We start from the raw sequence: 6,314 nt of genomic DNA on the forward strand, positions 1-6,314 counted from the left end.
AAAAAAAAAAAAAAAAAAAAAAATATATATATATAAATATTTTGCACCAGCTCACGAACCCCCGGGGGTCTGGGGACCCCAGTTTGAGAACCACTGCTCTATTCGTCCCTTTAGTTGCTTTAAACATCTTGATTTAGCCGTCTGGAAAAAACCGTTGCCCACCCCATTGGGTGTCAACAGTTTTAATCATTTTATTTAGAAATTTAAAAAGATAGATTGGATTTATTAGCTAATTTTTATTTAATTTTATTGCCTCAATGTCCTCCCTTGGGTTAAAATGACTCCCATGGTCTCAGTTTTTAGGCCATGTGGGTCATTTTGATGCACATGGCCTTAAACTGATGCTGCAAAGTTTTGGTAAAATAAGATTTGTGTCTGTGAAGATGTGGACGACTAACATACTAACATTTGAAATAATTCAACATAAACACCTATTTGCAAGTGAACTATAAGATCATTGTTGTAAATATATTTGTTTTATTGCATTTATGTTGGATTTAAATGTGGTTCTAAATTCTCCATGCTGATTTTTACTGGTCCTTAGGAATTAAACACTTCAAGGCAACAGTTTATCAGCATACAAACACTTAGTTATAGCTTTATATATAATTAATTTTTGTAATTTATTGTTGTTATAATATTGCATTTAATACAATACTCCTGAACATTTGTTAGCCTTGTATATTTGGTTTATAGCATGTTTATGTTACATAATTTAATCTGAGTTGCTCAGACGTGTGAATAAAACCTGTTTGAGATTTTAAGGGAGAAGCTGATTGTTCTTTCATGACCTCCGTAGATGTTTGGAGACGTGTTTTCTCCACTAACACAAAAAACGGTGAGTTCTTGTCACAAAAACTGCTTAACAAACATATGATTTAGTCATCTATGTCAAAACTCTGAGTGGTTTCTACTTAAATAAACTTGGACGCAGTTTAAAACGTGGAACTTGAACTTAACAATGAGCTCACATCTCAACCTGGACTTCCACCTGGTTTTTATTTTTATTTTTTTAGATTCACACAAAATTAGTTTAGCTCCAGCGATAAGACTTAAAAAAAAAAAAAAAAACATTTAAGACTTTAAAATTAATTTTAAAACTCCACCAGCTCCGAAGTATTAATGATCTGAACACAACTTGTTCAGATGTGTAGGCTTTAATTAATTTATTTAAGTGTATGAGGATGCAAAGTCTGTCAAAATATGATTCTGCGTTTAACGTTTCTGGCTGATTTAAAGAACAAAATTTAAAAAGAGAGACACGAGGAAAGGAAAGAAGCTCGACGAGGCCGTTCCTCCCCCCTCTCTACTTTCTCCCGCTCGTTCTCTGCATGTTTCTGTTTCATGTGGTGTTCAGAGCAGCTCAGGACGAGAGGCATGAAACAGACTTTTCAAGGATATGCCAACCACATCCCAGTAAACCCCCCCCCCCCACCCCCCCCACACACACAATCTGCAGACAATTATTTTATAATAAAAAAACTGCATGTTAGCATGAGCGTGAGCTGAAATTTATAATTTTATTTTAGAGAAAAACATAAAAATGTCCTGAAGCTCTATATTTCCTGGCGCATTGTCATGTAAATGCTTAAATAAATACAAATAAACGTATTATTGCTTTTTAAATTATGTTTTAAGGCATAACCCCCCATTTTCTGGTGCACATGCACCTAACTTGCTGTAAAACACAGTAGTTGACATGATTTTAACGTAAAAACTGATCAGAAACAAAAGACTTGTACAAACTTATTACAAAACTCTTGTTGAGTGTACTGCAGTCTAATAAATTAATATTAGTGCGTGTTAGGATGATTTCTGTGTGAGTGGAGGCTACAAGCACTCTGAGTGGTTGACCCTGCTGTGGCCTCATCTTTTATGTCACATTGTGCTTCGCCACAACTACCACAACGCCTCATCCTTCTCATCCTTCTCATTCTTCTCATTCTGTGTCTTTGTCTCATTCGAACACACACAAAGAAACACGTGGAACCGTACGGGTCTAACCACTTCGCCATTATCGGCAGCTGGAGGGGAGTTTGGTAAGCCCGTCTTTTTTCAGTGAAGACCTTTTGAAAAGTCGCTAAAATCTTTTATAATAAAGATATTTTCTTGGTTAATGTTCTGTCACTGAGCAGCTACCGGTTAATAGAAACAACTTCTGTGGATGTAATTAGCAACACCCCTGAGGGCTCCTTGGTAACCATAGAAACCAGAACCAACCAATTAACTCCAGTTTCACTTGATTGTAACTTACACGTCAGCGAGCACCTTTGTTAATCGACCGTCTGACTGAACTCTGAATAATTCCAACATTTTGGCAGGTTGTCATGTTCAGCATGTGGTGCGCCATGCGTGTGCACAACAATCTGAGAGGACGCCACTTCAACTTTCTGACTTTTGAACAGCCCTGATGATTCCAGTTCATCTTAAAGTGCAGTTAGCAGTAAAACACTTTTTTTGTCTTCTTTCTGATTGAATTAGAAATATTAATATGTTTACAATAGAAATGCTCACATTTTCTTTAAAACAGCTCCAGAGCTTTTTCTATTACTGTAAATTTATAACGATATGAATAACACCAAAGTTTGTGCTCATTAATCCAGGTATAAATCCAATAACGTTCAGTCAGGTCATAGGGACGGTTTATTTTGTTGCTGAGACGTTTCGTCCTTCATCCAATGGACTTCTTCAGTCTGAGGATTAATGAGCATGAACTTTGGTGTTTTGAACCACTTTGGCATGGCTGCCTTAGAGGAGTTGACGGGGGAGAGGGCGGGCCCCGGAAACCATCTTATCACCAGCAAACTGTTTTTTTCCCCACTATGGGAGTGAGCCGTTAGTGGGATTCAGTTTGGTTTGGTGGGTGAGCTCCTCAGACTGAAGAAGTCCTTCGGATGAAGGACGAAACATCTCAACAACAAAAAAAACCATCCAGATGACCTGACTGGATATTAATAATAACTCTCTGAATTGTGGAACAGAAGAAGGTATTTGTTTAAATAAAACCCCACAGGAAAATGAGCACAAAGTTAAAAAAATATACATATTTTTAAAACTCACCTAAAATATTTTCATGTAACATTATAACAAAATGTTTCCATCTTACATTATACAGTAATAATATACATACAATATAACTGTTACAATAATTAAAAAAAAATCTCATGCTACAGGAGGCAGTGGTAGCTCGGCGGTCAGTGACTTGGTCCCATAATCCTGAGGCTGCAGGTTTGAGCCCAGGTTGCATCTATCAATCCCCCCCCCCCCCAACACACACACACACACACACACACTAGCCCCTTTTTAATCTCTCAAGGGTCAGTGCTGATGTGGATTTTCAGAGATATCTAAAAAAGTTAAATCTGGTCCTCTGGTTTTAGATTTTTCTACCTGGATTATTGAGCATGCATCAGGATATTTTCAGAGATAATGGTGGTCTCAGGAATTAAACAAGTCAATTTTCTTGTGTGGCATTCAATATACAAACGAAATAAAGAGCATAATATAAATAAGAAAAGAAGTTGACACGAGTAATGCTGTTCACCCATTCCTCAGATTACGGGGGTCTGAGGACGTTGTGACATGATGTGATAACAAGTCTTCTTTATGTCTTCTAAGATTCCTCATTTGCACAAGCTCCAACTCACAAGCCAACCCAGTTCCAGAAGCCCTCGGGGCGGGTGCTTGTGTGCATCAAGAGAAAATGTCTGAAGGCCGCCCCACTGCCTGGAGCCGGGGTCACGACGATGGGTCACATTCATTCATCTAAACACAACATTATGATCTGCAAGAAATCACAATACCATTGGGTTCATAAGGTTTTGTTTTTTTTTGTCCTTAACTCTTCAGCACGCTCCAGGAGCAGGGGATCAAACCCTGTCCTCCAACTGGAAGACGACCTCCTTACCACTGGGCCAGAGACATGATGTTGGTCATGGGAATTAACCTTTTAGTTGCTTTTAGCTTAGTGGGCTCACAAGTGGAGGAAAAACATTTGTTTTTGTCAGCTGGTCCTGCCAAGACAAGTCACGCTTAAAATGGACAGATTCTGGACCGTGCAATCATCTGAACCCTCAGATGAAAAATAAATAAATAAATAATAGGTTTCATGTAAGAAAATGTTTCAGCACCAAAATGGGCCTCTATAGTATGCACAGTGCATGATGGTCCAGCCATATTCGACCAGTCAGACCAGACGAATCAGAGCAACCCAATCAGATCAGACCAGTTGACTGCGATATAATTACAATCATGTAATTTTCTGTGCCTCTGTGTGCAAAAGTATTTGTTTGTCTGTTAGCAAAATATCTCAGAAGCCACTGAACATGTTTTTGTGAAACCCCCAGAAAGTAAACAATGGCTGTTCTAGACATAGAGACTTAATACAAGATGGCCGCCCCAGCTAATCAAACTTAGCACACACACATATGTTTGACATGAAAGTAGCTGAGGCTCAACCACAACACATGCCATACATCCTAATAACTAACACAGACCAACACATTAAAACCCTCGCGTATAAATGTTGATTTTGTTACTTTATTTGATTTCTCTGACACAAGAACAAAGATGCAAAGCAACACAAAATAAACACACTGATCACAGAAGAGAAATGAAGATCAGAAATGAGTTTTGGCTCTCAGTCGACACTCTGGTGCTCACACACAACCATTAAAACAAAATCTTGATCTACAGGAGGCTGCGGTAGCTCAGCCCCCCCCCCCCCACACACACACACAGGAAACACCTGTCTTGTGTGAGCTCAGCACCACAGAAACTGAATGACACATTAACACAACGCTCAGTTTGTCTGCAGAATCAGAGGGCGAGCTGCCTCCAACGTTTCTTATTCAACATTTGACTCCAGAGAGAAAGACGTTCTCTACACTGAAAGATTTTCTCAGCTTTTAATCTGCTGAGTTGGGACGATGAGCATGAAAACAACATATATGCCACATTAAACAAATGCTTCAAAATGAGCTTGGATTATATATTTCATATTTAGAGGGAAATTGCAACGCATCAGTTTTCTAACATCTGTTTTAAATTAATCTTTTTAAAATGTCCAAATACCCTTTTTATGTGCATCTGTGTAATCCGTAGTTTTCTTTTAAAACTTTGAGTCTTCGTGTAGTTCCTGATTTACAAAGAAACACACACAGACAGTGAGAAGTATAAATCACCTGATGTAAATTGAATTAAAAAAGATGTTAAAGAAAAGTGTTGCTCCATTTTTGCTGCACATTCTGATGTTTCACAAAAGGAGAGCCTGACTGCTAAAATCTATGGGGTGCCATTTGTAAAGTTACACAGTCAAAAATTAACAGCATTGTTTTGGTTTATTTAGCCTTTCATTAAAAAAAAATAGTTTTTTGCAGAGTTAAATATTTAGTTTGGGAATTAAATATTTAGTTTGGGAATTAAATGTTTAGCTTAGAATTAAATGTTTAGTTTGGGAATGAAATGTTTAGCTTAGAATTAAATGTTTGGTTGGGAAATTAAATATTTAGCTTGGACGTTAAATATTTAGTTTGGAAATTAAATATTTAGTTTGGAAATTAAACGTTTAGTTTTGAAAATAAATATTTAGCTTGAAAATTCAATATTTAATTTATACCTAAACATTTAGTTTATTAACTAAATAATTAATTTACAAGCTAACTATTTAGTTTGTAAACTAAATAGTTAGCTTGTAAATTAAACATTAAATTTTAAATTATGACGTTTATAAATGTATGAATAACATGGTGAAAATATGACTGAAAAAAAGAAACCCTATTTGTTTTCTTATTAAAGGTTAAATAAACAAAAATATTGCTGTTAAATTTTGACTGTGCAACTTTACAAATGGCACCCGATAAAAACCTGACGGAGCCAGAAGCTAAAGAGGACTGATCAAGACAACACAAATAAAACGATCACATGAGCGTTTAAATAAACTTACAGTGGACTGAACACCACAATGAACAAATGCTTCTGGATAATGAAGAGGACAGTCAGACAGGAGGAGCTCTGAGACATCACATCTGCATTTACATCAGATTTTAGGAAATAAATAAGCCCGACAGAAATGTTTCAATTGATAATATAAGTTCTTTTTTTCTTTTATGTTTTACATCAAACCACAGACTCACGGCATCTATTCTGTAATCGTTTAAATTATTTCCCAAAGTACTTATCATTATATTTGTAAACCCTCATCATTACTTAAATTTGTAAACACTCATCATTACATATATATATATATATAGTTATTTATATATATAAATATGATGTAAATGCAGATGTGATGTCTCAGAGCTCCTCCTGTCTGA

The sequence above is a fragment of the Nematolebias whitei genome, chromosome 3 (assembly GCF_014905685.2).
Source record: "Nematolebias whitei isolate Nwh7 chromosome 3, NemWhi1, whole genome shotgun sequence".
Lineage (NCBI taxonomy): Eukaryota > Metazoa > Chordata > Actinopteri > Cyprinodontiformes > Rivulidae > Nematolebias > Nematolebias whitei.